Below are 23,638 nucleotides of genomic sequence, written 5' to 3'. Positions count from 1 at the left end.
TTCGCTGTGAATTTGCAACTGTTCTTCCGCGTTGTCTTTCAGTCCTGGTTCTGGTTCTTATTCATTTGAGTGCCTTTATTTCATCAGAATATTCGTCAAACATTAAACAAATCAAAAACATAAACTATGATATAATTCAAAGATCATGTGCCCAACAATCTTAACAAGTACGGAATTTATCATCTGTCACGTTCATCTTCTTTCCACGCTGGAAAACTAACCACTTCCGATCTGTTTCTCTCAGCATACAGGGGCACTTTTATGTTGTTTGTCTTTCGGACGAAAATGAAAAGTTTTTCACTCGCATTATCGACTTGTACATTTAACAGTAGCGCTAGCGTTAATTTTTCTGCAGAGTTATATTAATTGAACTGTTTATTATTATTATTATTATTATTATTATTAAATCTGTTTATTAATAGCAAGTGCTCTCACCCCTTTTTACACAGCCAACCGGCTAGAAGGGTGCACAAAAATGCAAGAATGGCAATTTTTACAGTACCACATTTACAAAACATGTTTACAAAAAAAAAAAAAAAAAATGCGAATCATTTACAGTATTATTTACAGAATGTAATTATCGACAACCTTAGAAGAGGAAATTATTCACAGTATCGTTTAAAAGTAATGTCCAACAGTTATTTTATATTTTGGTCATTCCTTCCTATTTATAAAGTTCAAGTTCCTAGCTTTTTCTAGTTCGAGCTTCTTCTTCATACCTCTATAGTTCTAGCAAGCTGTAAGTTTCAGGGGGTTCTTCACTCTGTACTGCTTGCCTTCACAGTATTTCACAGGATCTATTGCCAATGTATTGAAAAGGGGGACTGCTGTTGTTCGGAAAGCAGTTCTTCAGACAGCACAGGTTGGATAGCGTAGGATGCAACGGTAAGTAGGGGGTTGCCATTACTGCGTCCAACACGCGGAATAGCGATAACTCCGTGAAGACTGGGGGCGTCAATCCCACCAGTTAGCATCTGAGACAGAAGAAGAATATTCCTGGATGCAATGTGAACTCTCCAGGGTATATAAAACATATTAGTTGGTATATAAAACAGCCCTGGAGATGGTGAATGCGTTGCCTGTGACTCTCTTCATCCATCGCATTACCCAGTACTCATCTGTCAGGAATCCGTTTAGGTACGAGGTCGGTGCAGAAGACCAGATTGGGGATGCCTATAGTACGATTGGACGTATCCGCCGACTACATCGACGTGGAGTAACTCCGTCAGCTCTTGTCGAATTGCCCACATTGCCGAGAAAGTCTTAGTTTTCATGGTCGAAAAATGGTTTTGAAAAGTGAAGCCCGTCCCACTTTTTAATAAGTGTCATTGAATTTAGTCAATTTCTTTACAGAAGGCTGATAGCCTTTTAATGCATACATCTGATTCCTCATTTTAATTCTGTCCTTCATTTAGTCCTCTCTCTAACACACACACACACACACACATACACACACACACACACACACACACACACACACACACACTTTATACCAGCGCTCGCGTTAAATTTCTATGCAACATATTACGATCATAATTTTTGCTGGCAGTGACCGTCACAGCATCCTCTTTTCTCTTCGACAAAACAAGAGCACTGCTGAGTCGGCGATGAGACTAGTGCGAAGATTTCTACACAGGTGTGAAACATTTAAGGACCACACAGGTTTTCACCTGTCCCTTCTCATAGGAGTTTCTTGGATATGAAAAAAGCATACCAAAGGAACCTCGTGAGGTACAGAAATGATGAAAGAAACAACACCGACAAAACAACGGAAACAAAACGAACAAAAGGACTTTATACAAAAATGGCAACATAGCACTGGCTGCCATGACACAGATGCATCACTGCCAAAGATGGAACAAAAGGAAGATATGGTCCTCAGTAGGAGATATGGCCACCCCTAACATCGATGCAGGCTGAGCACCGCCTCTCCATACTTAGAACAATGTTTTTGATAAGTTCTTGCGGTAACATCTTCCATTCCTCTGTCAGCGCTGTCTTCAGCTGGTGAACATTTTCTGCTGGGTGTGGACGTGCCGCTAGGCGTCTACCTAGCGCGTCCCATATGTGTTCGATGGGATTTAGATCGATGGAACGGTCAGGCCAATCCATACGAACAATTTCCTCACTTTCCAAAAGCATATCAACAGTTGCAGTGCAATGGGGTGTGGCGTTATCATCCATAAATGCGAACTCGGGGCCAATTGCACCTCGCAACAGAGGCACATGGGGAAGGATTACCTCAGTACAGTAGCGTGCACCGGTTAGAGTACCGCCTTCCAGTATCTGGAGTTGTGTACGTCCATCCAAGATCACGCCTCCCCAGACGAGAACACTTTCACCCCCATATCGCTCCCTTTCAGTGATGTTTGCGTGGTGATCCCGTGTGCCAACCTCTCGCCAGATTAGCTGACGTCCAGAATCGCTGCAGAGGCTGAATCTACTTTCATCAGTAAAGAGTACCTCAAGTAAAGATTTTTTGATTGTAACCTTCAGAAATATTATTATTATTATCTGTTTATTTCTCTTACGAGACACCCATAGACAGCACGTGGCTAGAGGGTGTGGTTACATTATATCAGTATTTACAAGCATATTTACATGAACTTATTTACAACATTTGGAGATGAAAAAAACACAGAGTATGTGTTAATGGATTAATTGCGAATGGTTGTTAAATGCTAAATATTATTATATAAATTATTAAATTAGTTTTCTTATTATATTTGTACCCGCCGGTACACATTACCAAATATTTTGTCTGTACATAGTTTCTCTGGATCTATATTTAAATTATTAAAATAATTCACAGTATTTGCTGGGAAAAATCTCCCCAGAGAGTCCAATTGAGTCAGTTGGCACTTGAGACTTGGTTCTTCCCTGTTTATTCTAGGTCGTATCATCCGAGGGCGAGTGATCACGTTTCCCACTTTCGGCGCATCCATTCTCTCAGTTAGTAGCTTTGCCAGAGTTAAGATGTTTCTGGTTGTGATGATATACTTCCAGGGTGTGATGTCCAGATTGGCAGACAAGACCGCTCTTGAGATGGTAAACGGTTTCCCGGAGATCTTGTTTAGCCATCTCAGAAGCCAGTATTCTACTCCTAAGAAGCCTTGATGTTGTTCTCGGGGGCCGATGACCAGATAGTCGATGCGTACAACGGAATCGGTGTAACGCATTTAAGGATGTATTGAATCATGAGATGAGGGCTTCGGAGACCGGTGAGTTCCTGTCTAGTGCTCCAGAGTGCTGCGTATGTCTTTTTCCTAATGTGTTCGAAGTGAGGTATGAAGTTTAATCCTTCATCCCACTTTAGACCAAGGTCAACATGTGCGGGGGATTTTTGGACTCTGGTATTATTCACTAAAATCATAATTTCATTTTTCTTCTTTTTGTTGGTGAAGGTCATTTGGGCAGTTTTCTTTTCATTAAGTTTTAGGCCAATGTAGTGCAGATATTCTTCTAGTTTCCTGATTGCCTTGTTTGCTTCCTCTGATAGATGGGGTGCAGTTTCTTGTTCTTTAGAGATTACAAAAAAATTCAAATCGTCAGCATACGTAATAAATTGCTCACAGTTTTGAGCTAAAAATTGGGCTGTGCTATTGCGAAGAAGGTGGCGGACAATACGCCCCCTTGAGGTACTCCCCTAGAGATACAGTAAGTTGGTGTTTGTTTCCCGTTTATTGCGATAATTTGTCTTTCTTGAAGAGTGTTAGTGAGAATGCTTAAAGTGCTTCCTGAAATGAGGAAATACTCCTTGAGGATTACTGTTATAGCTGGGATTGAGACGTTGTCGAAGGCTGCTGCTACATCCAGGAAAACGATGTCCAACTGTTGTTTATTGTTTAAAGCTAGCTGTATTCGGAGTAGAGTCTCCATTAAATTTGTAATAGTCGACCTTCGAGGAAGCACAGAATGTAAGTATTCTGCCCTGTCAAAGCAGTGCTGATTGACAGTGTTGAGGATTGCTTTCTCAAAAAACTTTTTGCAGAGAGCATCCGATTGCGATGGGCCTGAAATCTTTACTGGTTTTAGGATTGTTTATTTTTGGAACTGGTTTTACGTAATATGTCTTCCATGTTTTCGGGATAACCCCATCACTTAGTATTCTTTGGAAGAGGTGGTGGAGTGGGTCGATTATGTAAGCGCTACATATTTTTATCATGAATAGCGGGAACTGGTCCGGCCCGATCGTTGCTTTATTGGAGAGCGAGTTAATAGCTTCCTTTTAGTTTTCCCTGCTGATATTAATTTCACGTAATATGTTTCTAGCTCTAGTTTGGTTAGTGCCAGTGGGATCCATCAGTTTTTCAATCATTTTCTGCATCTCGAGGATGTTTTCCTCACAATTTTTCTGCTTTTCATTCAAAGGTTTTCCGAATGTGACTTCTGTCCACTTTCTAAACAGCTGGTCCGTCATTTCTTTTTTGTTGTTTTTCTTGCTAACTATTCTCTTTCCTTTTTTTTAATTTTTCCTTAATAACCTCAATGTATGCTTGTCTTTTCAGTGGAATGAACTTTGCCCTTTCGCATTTATACATTGTCCGATCAGTCGGGTGTCCAGTTCTTTTCCACTTTCGGTATAGCTTTTGCTTCTTTTTAAACATAACTTTAACTTCTGTAGTGAACCAAGAGTTCGCTCTGTCTGAGATCTTTAATACTTTCGCTGCTCCTAGACGGGCGATATGCAAAAGTAACCGCGAAATCTCGTCTATGGTTTCTTCAGTGGACATCTTATGTAGACTTTGAAAGTTGTATTGCGCTAAGCATTGCAAGATGACCTCGGATTTAATATATTTTGTGGAAAATATCAACTTCGATTCAATACCCTGATGTGTGCCGCAGTTCTGAGTCTGTCTTCGAAGAGCAACCTCCATTGAAAGCGCAGAGTGGTCGGAGGAAAACTGTAAGGAGTTGTCCATTAAGTTAACATCTTCAGCGTTAAAATAAATTAAATCCAGGCGCTGTAATCCTCTTGTCGCAGGTGTTGTTAATTGTTTCATTCCGAGTGCTTCTACTGTGGCGTCTAGCTCTGCTTTTGCATCTTTATTCCTCGGTAACGGCATATTCAGATCTCCTAAAATGATTGTGTCAATATTTAAGTCTAAGTTTGATACCAGCCAGGTAAAGAACTCATTTCTGATCTCTCTCGTATGGTCTGGTGGCATGTAGATGAGGCAAAGCTGTACCTCGCTGTTCTCACCAGAGAATGTGGCAATAACAGCTTCAAAGTTATCAGAATTAGAGCTTTGTTCTTTCACAAACTGGAAGTCGGTTTTATATATCATCATTACTCCTCCGCCCCTTTTGTCTCTCTCTCTCTACCAATGCACTTGTAGCCTAAATTGTCTACCAGAGCGTTCAGCTGCTTATTATTTTGGAGCCACGTTTCTGTCAGACAGATAAATGAGTGTTCTGCATTTATTACAAGACTCTGCAAGGTGTGGAGTTTATTGGATATGCTCGAACATTTTGTAGAAAAAGGGAGACTTTTGTATCCCCTTTGAAGTCTGGCGAGGTGTTCGTTAATTGCTATTGTTTTGCTAGGGTGTTCACTGCACTAGTAGTGGGCCTTGTCGATTGTTCTCTGTATCTTTTAACGAGGGTGCCACTGGCCATATGTTTCTGTTCAGAAGTTGGGCTTCACAATTAATGGGGCAACAGATAGCGAAGGAGGAATAGGCAGGGTGTCTAGTTCGTACTTGATGTACCTCAACATCGATACCAATTCCCTCAACAAACATTTCTCTGATGACACCAGGAGTAATATTGGGGTTTTTTTTTTTTTTTTTTTATGAAAAAACTCCAAACACGAAAGGTATCAAAACCTATAGTACTTAGTACCGTGCATGGGTTGAAGGAGAAGTAAGGGAGGAGGGGGATGCCGGAAACTTTGCTCTAGAGACTAAACATGGATTTCACCACTTCAAGCCTCCAATAAGCAAAGTGGTGGTATTTCACCGGTTGATGAAAGTCATCTACCACCTATTGATTCGCGACACAAATATTTTCCCTCTCGTTTGAACCGAAGTGATGTTGTACTTTTCGGCAAAGCAAGGACGATATCCTGTGGGTAACCTCGGAGAGGAAACAGGGCTTTTATGCATAGGATCGCCGTTTGGTCGCGTTGCATCATGTTGCTGATTGGTAAGTAGCGGGTGGCGTTCTCTTTTAGAACTTTGGTCAGCTGCTTTTGATGGGAGAGAAACCATCTGTGCGTAGGTAGGTTGTTTCGGTGCATATAGCTCTATGTTGAAGAAGTGATTCTTATCTATGCAGGGTTGGCTTGCGGGTATCGCAGTGCTAGCGACAGTTGTCTCTGCTCTGTTTTCTGTTCTGCAGTCTGGATTTCTTCTGTTCGGGAAATTTTTAGTACTTTCCACCATTTCAGGGCGTATCTGTTCTCTGCGGGGATCAGCTTCGTGCAATACTGTTTTTATTTCGCCTGGGAGGGTAGTCCTGAGACGAGTATCATGCTCTTTCTTTGCTTCTTTAGGATAGGTAGCAGGGTCAGCTCGTAAGTGTTCAGCTGTCTGATTATGTCGTCTGTTAATATGTTGTAGCTGTGTTAGGATGGTGTCTAGTTTCCTATCCATTACTTTCTGACTGGCAATTAGTTTCATGTTTTGTTCTTTTAGTTCGTGATTTTCCTTTTGGATGTCCTGGAGAGTTTTGAAAATGGGGAGAAGGAGTTCTTCTAGTAAGTCTTCCTGCCTCCGTGTGTCGTGGGCTAATTGGTTGTGCATCGCTTCGTTTTTATCTTCTCTCTGAAATGCAATACCGCCTGCTTCTATAGTGTGGTCTAAAATGTTACTAATATCCTGGGGGTCGTCACTTGTTTTCTTGTGTTCACATTCTTCTGCGCATGTGTCACAGCCTAAGATTTGATCTAAGGAGTAATTTAGTTTCCCGTTCCGCTCCGTTACCGTGTGGTTGCTAGCGGGTTGTGGGGACGGATCTTTATTTTCTGAGTCACTAGTGTCTATGATACATTGTGGCGCTTCAGTTGTTCTTTTCTATATTTTCATTGTGGACCTACAACTTGTGCAAAGAAACTTCTTGCGTCGTTTCTAATTTAAACGCACTATATCCACTTGAGAACAGCAGCTTTCAATTATGACGCTGCACCGTGAACATTTGATCGTGTATTTATTTGCGGTCTTACAAACGCTGCACGTCAGTTCCGTTGAATCCGATGGTTGTTTTTCCATGCTGAAGGGTAAACTGTATGAGTCTGTAATAGCCAACTGAGTTCTTTAATCCTCCAGGGAGGGTTGGCTGTTGTAGGAAAGCTCTTTCTCACTTTAGCTCTGGGCGGTAGTGCCTAATTCTTTAGCGCAGCAGGGCGTGTGACCTTGAGGGATACTTGCAGGGGAACGAAGATGAAATAGCAAGTGATAAATATGCAGAAAATCATTAATAAAACTTTACCTGAGCATTTGTTTCTTCTTCTGTTGGAATATTCAGATGGAGGAAGTCCTACGCTTTCTATCAGTATTAATCATATCTAGTAAATGACTAATAGGTAAGTGAAAATGTGTTGGTCCTTACGTTTTGCACATCAGTGTATAAACCAAATAGTTGAAACCTTCACTAGCAACCGATTAGCATTAGCATTAGCATTAGTAGAGGCATTTGATGCAAGAAAGCAAGCTTAGCTTATGCAGCATCAGCCAAAAAAAAAAAAAAAAAAAACCCACTTCCACTTCACCCCTCTGTTCGTTCAAAATACCTGTCCAGCTGAGCCTTAAACTTATTTAGGCTATCAACCTCCACTACTAGGGATGGAAGTCTGTTCCACCAACCAACCACCCGCTGGCTAAAGGCAAATTTCCGCACGTCTATCCTACATCTGTCTTTCCTCAATTAGAATTTATGCCCTCTCAGGTGATTCTTCTGAGCTAGAGGATGAATCCCATCAGCATTGAGCATGCTCAAACCATTCAAGGCTTTATACACCTCTATCAGATCACCTCGCTGGTGCCTAGTCTCCAGACACTGTAATTTGCAAAACTTAAGCCTTTCTTCGTAAGAGCACCCCTTTGTTCCATTCACTAATCTTGTTGCCCTTCTCTGTACTCGTTCCAGCAGCTCTACATCCTTCTTGAAATGAGGCCTCCAGACCTGTATACAGTACTCTAGGTGTGGCCTGACCATTGCCTTATACAATGGAATAATCACCTCCTTATCCCTGCTGGAAAAATTCCTGTATATCATTGACAATACTCCATGAGCTACTCTTGCAGCCCGTCTGCACTGCTCAGAGAACTTCATATCTGCCTGCACAACCACCCCCAAGTCCCTTTCATTCTCTACCACTGTCAGTGTAGTACCACAGAGTTGATACGTTGCTCTGGGGTTGCTGTTTTCCATGTGTAGCACTTTACATTTGTCAATGTTAAACTTCATTTGCCACCTCTCAGCCCATCTGCTCAACCTTTCCAGATCCTGTTGCAGCAGCATAGTGTCAGTAGTGTCCTTGACAACCCTGCCAACCTTTATATCGTCTGCAAACTTGGACATTAAGCTTGATATACCATCATCATTATCATTTATAAATACAGAAAACAATAATGGACCCAACACTGAGCCCTGAGGGACTCCACTAATAACATTAGTCCACGATGAGCAGTGTCCATTGATTACCACTCTCTGTCTTCTCCCCCTCAACCACCCCTTTATCCATAGCAGCAATTTGCCTCCAATGTCACACTGCTCCAATTTGTGTAGCAGTCTTCCATGTGCAACAGTATCAAAAGCCTTTCTAAGGTCCAAGTATATAATATCAAACTACATCAAACTATGCACTCTGCTGCACTGCCATCTATCGTATATCATGAAAAGTACAAATTTTGTTTCCATTTAAAATATTCTTGGTTGATTTTGAATCAATTTCCGCACGATGTCTTTTTTAATAACTTTATTCATTTCGTTTGCCAAAGTGGAGAAGGAGGAGGAAGAAAGTTTTTATATTTTTGATAGATTGCACCAGAAAATTAAGTTTCCAGATTGAACTGGATATCGGATGATAAAACTTGTCTTTCATGATCTTACTGACAATAGAGGGCAGCACCATACGTACATAAGTGTGCATGTGGTGCTGCCTTCTCCTGTGCCAAAATGAAATCCCAAATGGAACCTCCCAAGATTAAAATTAAAACGTGCCACAAAAAGCATTTTAAAGCATCTTTCAAATCTTAAACGCAGTTCATCAGAACACAAAAAAATGGCAGTTAATCGCTGATACGCGAATTATGGGATTAACTGAATTCGAAAAGCAAAGAACATGAAAAGAGAACACACACACGCGTGAAAAGAAAATATTTCTCTCTAAAACGATTGACAGATGCGGAAGAGTGAAAAATGTGGACAATTGACGCCTCCCAAGTGGGTACAATCATCAAGGACATTCTAAATGTTTATGAAATCGTGCGTTAAATTGTTTGTTCATTCACTGCGCATGGTCAGCTTCTATTAATCTTTGGGTTTCGTTGTAAATCTCAAATATAGTTTTCAAACGACACGTTGGACATATTTATGAAAAAAGGAAAAAAGAACTGTGACACAATAATTCATTCTGAAATTTATTTGTAAACACGGAAACATTACAGAGTTGATAACCAATATTTACAAAAGAAGGGTGAATTCACCCTCAGGCATATTTACATACAGCACAAACTGCAATTCTTCCTTAAATATCTTCTAGTTGTTAAACCACAAAAGTATTACAAACACAACTTTGATTCCTATTTAGACATTTCTTAAAGTGGATAACACAAGTCCTGCCCATAAAAATTAAATTAAAGGAAGGGCTCCCTACAGAGGGAGCCCAATTAAAGAGGGCAGGACTAGAAAAGGCACCTTTGTCTTTGGGGTCATTTCCACAGAGGCAGCTACATTTCGTTCTTGAAGTTTATTTCACACAAGTCCTGCCCATTGTAAATAAATTAAAGGAAGGGCTCCCTAGAGAGGGAGCCCACTTGAAGAGGGCAGGACTAGAAAAGGCACCTTCGTCTTTGGGGTCATTTCCACAGTGGCAGCTACACTTCATTCTCGTAGTTTTCTTCACAAAAGTCCTGCCCATAATAAAAAAATTAAAGAAGGGCTCCCTATAGAGGGAGCCCAGTTAAAGAACAGTTTACGGGGGGCAGGACTAGAAAAGTTTTTATCTTTGCGGGTCATTTCCACACTTCATTCTCGAAACAGCAACACTTCATTCTCGAAATTTCCTTTTGTGGAAATTGTCCAACACAGATCAGCATCGGAATGCCAAAATCAGAAGATGCTCAAAGTTCCTCAGCCATCTCGGTGCGCGTCCATCTTGGTGAGCGTCCACGGCGCCCGAATGAAAAGACACCGGTTACCTGCCGGTTCAGGATTCCACTTTTGAATTCTCACTGAATGTTTTTTTCTGCATTCTTTCATTTTCTTTTTTATGATTATTAATTTTTTTTTTTTTTTTTTTTACCTCTCTGGCCATCCTTCGGGATTTAATCGCATTCATCTCAATTTCGAATTTCTAAGGTAATCGAATTCTTTTTCTTTTTTTTTTTTTTTTTTTATTAACTCCAGTTTTTTTTTTTTTTTTTTTTTTTATCTGCTACGATACTGGTTTTTGCCTTTTGGAACGGGCAACCAGACAAACCGAGTGCACCTTCTGGAAACACAAAGTGGGTCGGAGTCCGTAATAAGACGGTACATGGTTTTGTGGGTTGGGCCCACCTTCCCGTGGTGAGAAGGAAAACTCAGAATCATCTCTTCATAAGACTGCTCCTCCTTGGTAACCAAACCACAACAACAGAATACGCACAGACTCACAGAATCACATTTGTTGCCCTGTTAAGTTGATCCTGTTGTTCACATCGACACGAGGCGAAGTTGAGTAAAAGTTCCGGTTGTCGCCCACTACACATACAAATTTAAACACCAATCATAAAGGGGTACAGTTTGAGTGACAACATTTTTCGGACTCAGCAATTCTCAATTACTGACTATAATATGATGCCATCATCTCCACAGTAGCACCCATAGATCCGTTCTCCACTCTGCAATCATCATTGTTCAGCAATACACCAGATAGCAGAAATATTTTCGACAGTAGTGATCAATGAAGCTCACTATCAGACGAAATTGTAGTTTAACAGTCATCTGCATAATGGCAGCAACAGTACACATTCTCTACGATTTCGGGTGTGAAAATTCTCCTTTGCAGGTTGAAATAAACATATCCGTCCGTGATCAGTAAAGGCGGCAATGAGCAGATTCCCAGACACATGTATTTGCAGCAGTAGCAGTTCAACTCCACATTCTCTCATCATCTCAGCAAGTAACAGATTCATTGAGGCTTTCGTTGGGGTAGCAAAGGATGCCATCATCTACAGAGTAGCAGATTCCCACGCACATATATTTAAACTCCACGTTCTCTCCTCATCTTCAGCAAGTAACAAGGTCATTGAGGCGTTCTTTGAGGTAGCAAAGGATGCCATCATCGCCAGAGTAGCAGATTCTCACGCACATGTATTTGCAGCCGTAGCAGTAGCAGTTCAATTCCACATTCTCTCACCATTGCAGCAAGTAACAAGTTCATTGAGGCGTTCTTTGAGGTAGCAAGGAATGCCATCATCTCCAGAGTAGCAGATTCCCACGCAAATGATTTGCAGCAGCAGCAGTAGCAGTTCAATTCCACATTCTTTCATCATCTGCAGCAAGTAACAGGTTCATTGAGGCGTTCGTTGAGGTAGCAAAGAATGCCATCATCCCCAGAGTATCAGATTCCCACCCACATGTATTTGCAGCAGTAGCAGTTCAAATGCACGTTCTCTCATCATCTTCAGCAAGTAACAAGTTCATTGAGGCGTTCTTTGAGGTAGCAAAGGATGCCATCATCTACAGAGTAGCAGATTCCCACGCACATGTATTTAAACTCCACGTTCTCTCCTCATCTTCAGCAAGTAACAAGTTCATTGAGGCGTTCTTTGAGGTAGCAAAGAATACCATCATCTCCAGAGTAGCAGACTCTCACGCACATGTATTTGCAGCCGTAGCAGTTCAACTCCACGTTCTCTCATCATCTTCAGCAAGTAACAAGTTCATTGAGGCGTTCTTTGAGGTAGCAAAGGATGCCATCATCTCCAGAGTAGCAGATTCCCACGCAAATGTATTTGCAGCAGTAGCAGTTCAAATCCACGTTCTCTCATCATCTTCAGCAAGTAACAAGTTCATTGAGGCGTTCTTTGAGGTAGCAAAGGATGCCATCATCGCCAGAGTAGCAGATTCTCACGCACATGTATTTGCAGCCGTAGCAGTTCAACTCCACGTTCTCTCATCATCTTCAGCAAGTAACAAGTTCATTGAGGCGTTCTTTGAAGTAGCAAAGGATGCCATCATCTCCAGAGTAGCAGATTCTCGCGCAAATATATTTGCAGCAGCAGCAGTAGCAGTTCAATTCCACATTCTCTCACCATTGCAGCAAGTAACAAGTTCATTGAGGCGTTCTTTGAGGTAGCAAAGAATGCCATCATCTCCAGAGTAGCAGATTCCCACGCACATGTATTTGCAACAGTAGCAGTTTAATTGTACATTCTCTCATCATTTGCAGCAAGTAACAGGTTCATTGAGGCGTTCGTTGAGGTAACAAAGGATGCCATTATCTCCAGATTAGCACCCATAGATCCTTTCGACCAATGACTCGCTATCAGGCGAAACTGTAGTTTAACAGCTATTCTGTCTTCATCTGCACAATGGCAGCAGCAGTACATTCTGTACGATTTCGGTTGGGAAAATTCTCCTTTGCAAGTTGAAATAAACACATCCATCCGTGATCAGTAAAGGTTGCAAACAGCAGATTCCTAGGCACATGTATTTGAAGCAGTAGCAGTTCAATTGCACATTCTCTCATCATGGGCAGCAAGTAATAGATTCATTGAGGCCTTCGTTGAGGTAGCAAAGAATTCATTGAAGTATTCGTGAAGGTAAATATAATCGATTAGCAATAGGATAATGAAAAAAATAAGAACAATAGTCTATTGAAACATACTGTATCTTGAGAATTTTGAAACAGATATATAGTTCTGCACCTTTTTATCTGAAAAAGTTTTCAGCACGCAGGAAAGATGCTCCATTGTATAAATATAATTTGGAGAAGCGTGCTGAACGCCGAAATCAGGAATGTCAAACCACACTATTTGAACATGTTCAGAATTCTCTGAGACATAAATCTTAGCCAGAATTTGGCACCACACTTTTTCTTTTTTTCCTTTATTTTAAGCTCTTCAGCGAAGCGTTCCGCAGCTTTATACAGAGTTCGTACAACCCGATGATCCTCAGCTATTTCTTCAAGAAATGTGATGTTTTCATCATCGTATCTGTAATGGAAATTAGCACGATTAAGTTCGTGTGAATTTAATAAACAAAAACAAGAAAATACATTAGGGACAGGCGATTAATAATTTATAGTGAAATGCCTCGGCACAAATAGCAAAGGTGGTGCGAACAGCTACCTTGTAAGATATAAAAATCTTACAAGAAAATATTTTATACACAGGAGAGATTAATTAAAAATAAAGCTTCTGGTATAACAAAATGGGGCGGCGAAACCTTTTCAGTCACAAATATTATTTAAGATAAAGGGTCACTCGCTAGGGATTAAATTAGACAAAGTTACAAGAAGGGAGGGGTAAACAAAGAAAAGACTAGTAGTATATGGGGTGCGCTTGAGCTCCGAGCACACAGGAATAAACAAAAACAACGGGAACAGGTAGCAACCGCTGTTGGTTTATAGGTGTGAAAGTAGAGAGAGAAAATCTTTATTGTACACTAAAGATACAATAATGTGCCCGCTAGAGCCAGGAGGCCAGGGCTTGACAATGATATAGGGTAATATAAAAATATGTACTGTATAACAAAAAGAGAAACATAACATGAAATTAACTTAAAAACGTAGCATTAACCATTGAATAGATATGAGTATGTACATAGTTGTGAGGCAGACAGTACACCAAGGTATGTACACGTTCATATGTACAAAGCACATATTTTAGAATATTCACACAAGTCAGAATATTTCACAGTGGGAAATTGATGTTCGGTATCGCATTTTCTTGTGAAACAGTTCGTCGATGTGCCTGCGACGTGCCGTTCTGCACCTCATAGCAGATAGCAGGTGGGATGTTTGTGGCTTGCCCACTTCAATATCCAGTATTTACTGGCGAGGATGGGCTTCATGAGAGAAGGTACTGCGGAGGCCCATATATCAGAGGCATACAGAAAGGTAGGATACGCAATGGTTTCCAGATACCTGATTGTGGTTCTAGCGCCTATTATGAAGAACATATTGACGGGCAATCCAGCGCATTCGGGTGATCTTGCGTAGAACACATTCGATGTGACAGTTGAACCGAACCTAAAGTTTGGGTCGAAGGTTACACCGAGATCTTTGTATTTAGTTACACTTGGAATAACTGCACCCTCCAGTGAGGGTTGTATGAATGTGGGACACTTCTTCAGAGAAAAAAACATAATAACGGATTTTTGGGGGTTCAGTTTAAGACCGAAATGGTTGAGATGGCTAGAGTAAGGTGTGATCTTATTGCAGATTTCCGATGTGATCACTCCTCTGTCGGCTGATGGTGGTATTTCCGTTAGGAACTTTATATCGTCGGCATAGGTAATGACATCACCACTGTTACACACAAACAGAATAAGGAGGGTGGTAAAAAGTAACCCCGATAAAACGCCACCTTGCGGCACACCTGCATTGATGGATCGGGTATAGGAGAGGTTGCGATGAGTGAGGTACACTGTTCTATTCCAGAGGAGAGAGTACAGAAAAGCGAAAACGTCACCTTTGATCCGAAAGAAATTTGTTAGGATATTCAGAAGGGCTGAGATATTCAGGCTATCAAAGGCAGCTTCGATATCGGCATAAACAACCGCCATTTCTGATCTGGCCTCAAATGCATTTAGAATTTCCGTTTGTACTGCCAGAAGGTTGGAGACAGTTGATGTATCATAGTTGAGTTGCTTTGATGTTTGTGGAAGAAGATGGCATGTTATATGCCGAAGACGGACTTTTTCCAGTAGCTTTAGGAGAGTGGATGCAGTGGATATCGGTCTATAATGCTTCAGCTGGCTTGGTAGTTGAACTTTAGGTAGTTGGGCGAGAGCGTATTTGCTTCAGGATGCCGGAAACACTCTATGAGAGAGGATGGAGTTGAACAAGTAGAGCAGAGGATCAAGGATATATGGACTGAGGCACTTTACGATGAAATGCGGGACTTTATCGACGCCAGCGGTGCATTGTGTAGAGGATTGTTATTTGGTTTTTTAGGAGCATTAACAACTAAGGCCATATTGCTCCGAGATATGCGGTGGTCTTTCCCTGACCTTTCCGCATCCTCCGTATTTGGTGGTGACGGGGTTGAACCCCGGTTTAATCAAGAAGCGTGTGCTACGCACTGCTGCTCCTTCCCACCTGGCTACGGAGGCGCCTTCAGCGGTGCATGACGGACGCGGCGAGTTGATGGCTTGAAGGAGCTGCTGCCGAACGATTTGAATGGAAAACAGCTCATCATCTGGACCAGAAATGGGGTCTGGTTGGTAATCATATGGTTGTCTGATGTTGTCTTGGAATCTGGCTACTTAGTTGATCCATTCAACTGGATTCAAGTTGGAACCTGGTTCAGAGTTACGAGTATATGGCACTTTGCCTTTGGATAAGGTCTTGTTAGTATATTTTTTAATGGCTTGAGATTTCAGTCTGTTAAACAGTGCTCTAGCTTTGGAGTACTGAGTTCAGTCATATGCTGTACCAGACTGTTTCCATTCTTTACGGAGAGACTGTTTGCACTTGAAACTATAATTTAGCTCCGAAGACTACCAGGCATTAATTCTAGCGGAGATACTGATCTGTTTAGCTGCTGAGGACATGGTAACAGTGTGCAACCATCTAGTTAATATGTCTAGAGCGAGTTCCGGATCTCCTGATTCAAGAACTTCCCAGGGAATTAATCTTGTTGCATAAAGGCATCTGTCCGGTTGTAGGAAGGTGGGAGAGATGATGATCTTCCTTTTGACGTTGTAGGAGACATTAAAGTTGGGCGTTGGGAGCTGCAATAGGACTACGATGGGTTCATGATCGGATTCAAAGTGAGTTTCAGGTTTAATGTCGACGCTACAGGAACCAGACGATAATATGAGATCCAGGCGATGAAGACCTCTAGTTGGGCCTCCTTCATTTATGATCCTGAGGCCACTAGGTGCAATCTTAGCCATAAGTGACTCATGAATATGTTGGAGACTTGGTGGTAAGTTAAAATCTCCGCAGATGAGGTGGATGGCAGATGTGTGGAGCGTATTTATTAGCCAGGATGCAATATCATTGATTGTCTGAGCATCGAGGGTTGGGGGTATATATATTGCACCGAGATCTAATAAGCAGGAGTTGCTTTTGACCGTTACTATTAATGCTTCGAATAGATTGGATTTGCTGGAGACTACATGTACGAACTCAAGTCTGCTGGCATTTATGATAACAGCAACACCCCCACCACAGGCGTGAGATCAGGAGGTGAAGAAAGATTTGTACCCGGCAGCTTGAGCGGTGGCAATTGATTCTTGTTGTGGTTCCAGCCAGGTTTCAGACATGCAGATGACATCTGCCATTTGGGACAGGAGTATCTGCTCAAGTGTCTCGAGCTTATTCCGAATGCTACGAACATTTTGATAAAAAATCTTGAGTGTAAGGTGACACGAGACCTTCAGGAGTGCTGATTCGAGGACAGGATTTATTTTCTTCGTTCGTTTTTAGCACGGTTGGTTACAATAGTTGGTATCAGCTGAGGATGGATTTCATTGGAGCTGTGGTATTGCAGAGATTGATCAGAGGTTTTGTCATCAGGGTATGTATAGAGCTCATCATCGTGTGATCCTGATTCCTGGATTTGGGGCTTCTGAGAATAGGAGTTTCTATCATGGCGTCAGGCTTGGGAGTATTCTTGGTGGGACAGCGCATTAGCCGTGGCTAGACGTGGGGTGATATTGGATAGGGCATTGTAAGATTTTATATCTTACAATAAACGTTACTATTAATACTATTAATGGATAGGGCTTTGTAAGATTTTATATCTTACAATGCCCTATCCAGTCGTAGGCTACAACCCTTTGAGAAACGAAAAGCCCTAAGATGAATGCCCTTGGCAAAAGATGATGACAGTCCCAAACAATGAACGGAAGGCCCCAAGACAGAGAAGTTCAGTTCGTAAAAATTAAGTAAGTGACTAGTTATATAATATTCTCCCTCACAAGTAAAGGACTGTAGGAAACCTAGCATCCAATTAAGTAGAACGTTTAGAAAGATGCTGTGAGATATATATATATATATATATATATATATGTACAAAATATATACTTAATGGAGAGATAAGTTAGATAATAGTTGTAGTTTGACAGAGGTATACCTACATAAATTGATAGTTATGGTTTTGATTAATGTATAATTAGACATATGTAGAAAGGTAAAGGAGAGAAATTGGATATTTGTTATCGGTTATTGTCTAACGTATATGTATGATATATTTTGGAAGGGTAGAGAAATACAGAGAAAAGAATAGCCTTCTGAATGTAGCTAACCCTTGGGACAAGTATTAGTCCAGAAATTGATGTTAAATGTATGATTTATCTTGATTAGAGAGAGTTTGTGAAATTATATTCCCCAAGGCAGAAAGGGGCTCTAAATAAATCAGAAGTTAAGAGTGAAATTCATAAATCAATTTTTAAAGTCAGAAATTGACTTACATAGGAGAAAGGGTGTTAACTAAACCTCTTAAGTATTTATTGATCATGTGTGAAGAAAGAAGAAACTATAGCAGTTTTGCGTAAGGATATTGTTTATGTTATGTAGAAAGAAATAACCCTTCTAGAGTAAAACCAATGCACTTAATTGCAAATATATCTGTATAGGCAAATTTGAATAATATTAATATGTGCCTGAGTTTTGATCACTTTATCATGTTGTATATATACATGTAAATAAACTGTTATTTATTAATTAGTGAGTTTGTTATTCTTGAACACTCATCCTTTCCAAAGAGAATTTATACATAATTGAGAAGTTCCCTTTAACCTGAATTCTCCTGTGACTCCAAGGTCAGATGTGTAAGTGGGGGGTATAAGACAAGAGGTCTATATATCTATTAGGGAACAAAATAAAGAATATCTAATATTAATATTAAATAAATTCCCAAAAAATAAGTAAAGACTTGCATTTACTCGCCCCCCCCCACAACCAACACCAATTCCATTCCTTCTTTCTTTTCATTTCTGTTCTCTTCTCCCTGTATATGTAATCCCCATGTGTGCTGAGTTGTTTGATACGTCTTTGAGCACAGGCGAATCTTAATGTAATTTGCACACAGTATCTTGAATTGAGAAATATTTTTTATCTCGAATAAAAAAAATAAATGCACAGCATTGTTTTTTTGGAAAAGATTCGCCCATACTAGCTGCACGATGTGCAATATTCGTCATAATATTGTTTTGAAAATTCTTTTTCCATCTAAAAGTAGAATAATAGATTGTTCTTCGCTCATTGCCTGATACATAAGGCTTTATGACGTTATCCAACTTATTAATGCACACTATCTCTTCAGTACCATCTACGTACTACGCTAATAAAGAGAACCCCCAGTTAAAAGTTCTCTTCTGACGGTCCACCGCGTCTGAGTCATGCAGTGTATTTTTTAAGGATTCATTCCTGTACGTGAGTGCAGTTGTGAGGGCAGGGAACAAAATTTATTCTGAAATCTTTAAACAAAATCCTTAGCAATGCAAATCGCAGATGGCGAACCGCCTGATTTTAGTTGGAAATAAACGAAACGTACCAAGAAGTTGTTGTTATTTGATTCTGCAATTCGTACAGCAGTTGCTTTCAGTGAAAGACTGAAGATGTTAGAGCAGCAGCAGCCTAATTACTACTGTAGCTCAACACCTCTCGCTCTTATCGCCCCCCTCTAAAAACCGGACTATTCAGGTACTCAGGTGTCATGACTGCTGTTGACGTCATCGGTTGCTGCGTGCAAATTTGGCACTAGAGAAGACAAAGGTGGTTACCTCAGCCGGGTGAAGTAATGTAGAAAGTTTTACGAAGATTTAGAAAGCTATGGATATTTAGAAGATGTGTAATATACACTCCTTGCTATTTTTAATCTTTGAAGTAATAACTAAAACAGATTTGAAAGAGGTGTTCCTTTTTTCGTTTTATTCTGTTTGGATTACGATTAAAATGTAACTTCTTTAAAGTCTCCTTGCAATTATTTCCTGAATTTGATTTTAAAAGCTCAAAGTAAACGAATTTAGTCAATACTTACCCAATGAGATGCGACAGATCGATGTCATCTCTATTCAGCCTTATAAGTCTGAAGTCTGAATCGACAGAAAGAACTTCATCTTGTTCTATCCCAAAGACCCCGTTGTTAAAATAAATTTCTTCGATAATGCTTGAACTTTCTGTAATTGCAGACTGAGTTTCATCCTCATCTCGGTTGTAACCAGAGGTTCCTGGGATTTCATCCCAAGCTACATCCCCAAAAACAGCTTTATCAGATAACTGAGACGGATCCTGTTCAATAGCGGAATCTTCCGTTTCAGACGTTTTCTTGTCCGGTGTTTTTGATAAGATTTCTTTCTCCACAGAAGGAGACTTTTCCAGTACTTTAATATCGGATCCCTCGCTGTTGCTCAGGTCATCATCTGACAGAGTGTATGAACTTCCAATACGATGGAAATTGGCAGTAACGACGAAAGTAGTTTCAGGTTTAACTGGAACGGTAACGGAGTACTCCACTTTGTCGAATCTACATACACAGTCTTTTCCTTCGCTGTCTCCGTGTTCGTCGAACTCAAATTCTGATGATTTTTGTAGATCTGCATCTAAGCAGCCACAAGCTCCTGTAAAAAGCAATGCAGAAATATAGTGACAAATGGGCCTGGAGTACTGGGGTCCATAGTTTCAAATACAGATATATACAGTTATACCCAGATATTTATTAACAAATAAAGTACAAATAAAATAAAATATAAGTACAAAAACCAGTAGCTTTCGGAACACGTGTCCCTTTATCAACTGATCTTCTTCTTCTTTAATGCTGCCGAATGGCGTTTGCGACTTCGTTTTGATATTGTTCTCTGTCTAGCGCTGCGTGTAGAATTTGTGCTGTTGTCATGTGAAGCCAGGTGTTGATGTTATCTAGCCATGCCATTTTCGGTCTGCCTGGGCGTTTCTTGCCTTCGATCTTTCCCTCCAGGATGAGTGGTAGTAGGTGATATTTTTGTTGGTTCCTAGCGATGTGACCTAGGTATTTGCATTTCCTGCTGATGATGGTTTTGAGCAGATCCCGTTCCGTGTGCATGTCCTGCAGGACCTGTGCGTTGGTTATCTTGGCTGTCCACGGAATTTTCAGCATTCTTCGGTAGAGCCACATTTCGAAGGCCTGTGCTTTTTTGTAGTGGCTGATGTTAGAGTCCAGGTTTCTACACCGTAGAGCAGTATTGGCCAGATGTAGCATTTCAATGTGCGTAATTTGAGCACGATGTTCAAGCTTCTGTCGGTGAGGAGGGTTCTCCATTTGGTGAATGCCTGCCTGGCTTGTTCAATTCTGCTTTTGATTTCGGCCTCATGGTTCAGCTGGTCATCAATGAGCACTCCGAGATACTTGAAGCGGTGTATTTGCTCTAATTTTTCGTTGTTTAGTTTGATCGTGATTTTGCTTGCAGTCCTGCTGACCTTCATCACCTTTGTTTTCTTTTTGTTGATTCGTAGCCCCCATGCTTGGCTTTCTATGTCCACTTCGTTCAAGATGGTCTGTAAATCTTGTTCTGAATCCGCTATTAGTGCTGTGTCATCGGCATATCTTAAGTTATTGATGTAGTGTCCGTTAACTTTTATGCCGATGTTCTTGTCAGCCAGTGTTTGGTCGAAGATCATTTCCGAATAGATGTTAAAAAGAATGGGAGATAATGGACAGCCTTGCCGGACGCCTTTTTTTATTGGAATTGGGTCTGTCAGATCGTTGTCATAGCGAAGCCGGGCTGTTTGATTCCAGTAGAGAGTTGTAATAAAGTTGATATCATTGTTTTCAAGCCCAAGTTTTCTCAGTCGGTCAATTAGGCGGTCGTGGTCTACTGAATCGAAGGCTTTCTCGTAGTCAATAAAACATATATACACGTCTTTTTGATGTTCATAGCACCTTTGTAGCAATATTTGTAAACAGAAAATTGCTTCTCTGGTGCCTAGTCCCCTGCAGAATCCGAACTGTGTGTTTCCTAGTGCACTTTCGCACTTACATCTTATCCTTTGCTGAATCACCTTGAGGAAGACTTTTAGCACCTGGCTCATTAGACTGATCAGCCTGAAGTCTTCGCATTTCCGGCTGGTAGCCTTTTTTGGTAGGGCCACAAAGATGGATTGGAGCCATTCGGATGGAATGTCGTTGTTGTTGTAGATTTGATTGAACCATTTCGTTAGTTGTTGGATGTTGCTGTAGTCTAGTTGTTTCAGCAGTTCCACATGAATCTGATCAGGTCCACAGGCCTTGCCTGGCTTTGTTATTCGGATGGCATGTTCCACTTCAGATGTTAATATGTGGAGATTGTCTTCCTGTGTTTGTTGTTGCGTTTCTGCCGGTTTTCTGTTGGTGCCGAACAGATTGTATATATAGCTCTTCCAGGTGTCGAGTTTGGCTTGTTTGCTTAGTATAGGTTGATTGTTGTCCGTATATAAACTTGGGATAGGAGCCGGTTTGTAGATGTTTCCAGCTTCTTTAAGCTTCTTGTGCAGGTTATAGTTGTCATTTTTCTTGATTAGGTCTTCGATTTCTGCACACTGATCTTCCATCCATTTTTCCTTCGCCTTCCGGATTTCCTGTTTGATCTTTTGTTGTATTTCTTTGTATTTTTCCCGGTTGTTGTTGTTTTTGAATATTCTCCGTTCATCCATTAGGTCTAGTATGTGCTGGGTCATCCACCGTTGTTTCTTTTTCGACGCCTGATGTCCTAGCAGGGTTTCTGCTGTTTCATTGATGCACTGTTTGAGTGAACGCCCGAATGCTTGCACGTCTGTTGTTACTGCTTCGATCGATCGGATTGTAGTGTTGAGATGAAGCTGTACTTGTCGTCTGTTGGCGGTGTTCTTCAGTTTCTCCAGGTCGATTCTTTTTGTTGTACTTGTGCGTTTGACTGCTCGTAATTTGAGACGTAGTGTTGCTGTTACTGGGTTATGGTCTGATGATATGTCAGCTCCGGGGTAAGTTTTTGCATTGAGGACACTTGACTTATATCTGATGTTGATTAAGATGTAGTCAATTTGATTCCTGACGATATTGTTGTCAGAGTCTTGTGGTGAGGTCCAGGTGTATAGTCGTCGAGGTGGTAGTTTGAACCAAGTGTTGGCAATGCTAAATTTTTCTTCTTGGCAGAACTGGACGAGTCTGTCGCCTCGTTCATTCCGTGTCCCCAAGCCATGTTCTCCGACTATGTTTTGTAGCTTTCCTTGACCGATTTTGGCATTAAAGTCACCGAGGATGACCGTCATGTCGTGCTTCTTCAGCGACTTTAAAGTGTTGCTTAGCTTGTCGTAGAACAATTCAATTTCTTGATCGTCTTTGTCCGCTGTTGGTGCGTAGACCTGGAGCACATTCAGGTTGATCTTGTTGCCTGCTAACTGTAGTAGTGCGATTCGTTCCGATATTGGGGTGAAACTGGTGACTTTGTTGGCCAGTTGTTTGTGGACAACGAAAGCGACGCCGTACGTCTGCTTGGTGTTCTCTTCTCCTCCGGAACAGAAGACGTGGTGGTCGTTTGATATAAACTTCTTTGTTCCAGGCCATTTGGTTTCACTTAACACAAGTATGTTGATGTTAATGCGTTCCATTTCTTGTAAAGCATTGGCTAGTTTTCCTGGTTGTAGTAGGCTTCTAACGTTCCATGTAGCTAGTTTCAGAAAATTCTTCGACGCAAGCTCGGAGATTCTTAGCACCCCTGCCCCATTCAAGGGACGCCGAGACTCGGGGCCGTGGTTTATTTTGCTTGCTATCATTGAAGTTTTCAAGGGAAGGATAATCCAAGTTAACCAGTTGATAAGTTATATTAACTTATCAACTGATAAGTTAATATAAAATTTGAATACACTACAAGCAAAGTGTGGCACCTTAATCATGCGTCATTGTTGTAGCACGGACGTGTGCTGCCTTACGCCAGTGATCATCCATCAATAAAACGGTTGTCTCTAGGATGGGATGCAGACGCATGCCTTTCTGGCGATTTAATGCCTTAGGGTTGTTTATTATGTTTAGTGACTCTAGCCATAGGCGGTGGCGAAAGTGTCGCGCGTGGTCCACTATCTCAAAGTCGCGCTTGGGGTCAAGATCGTGGTTGGTAGCCCAAAAATGTTCTGCGAGCACGGACTGGTCAGTTTCGGCAAGCCGGATTGCTCTGTCGTGTTTCGTGAGGCGATCCTGGAGACGTCTCGATGTCTCACCTACGTAGCAACTGTTACAGGCCTTACAGGTGATACGGTACACTACATTGCTGCGTAAGACAGGTGTGACAGGGATCTTCACACTGGAGACAAGTGAACGTAGGTTCC

The sequence above is a fragment of the Mastigoproctus giganteus genome, chromosome 9, assembly GCF_048544385.1.
Source record: "Mastigoproctus giganteus isolate SK-2022 chromosome 9, ASM4854438v1, whole genome shotgun sequence".
Classification (NCBI taxonomy): domain Eukaryota; kingdom Metazoa; phylum Arthropoda; class Arachnida; order Uropygi; family Thelyphonidae; genus Mastigoproctus; species Mastigoproctus giganteus.
This window is presented reverse-complemented; position numbering follows the sequence as displayed.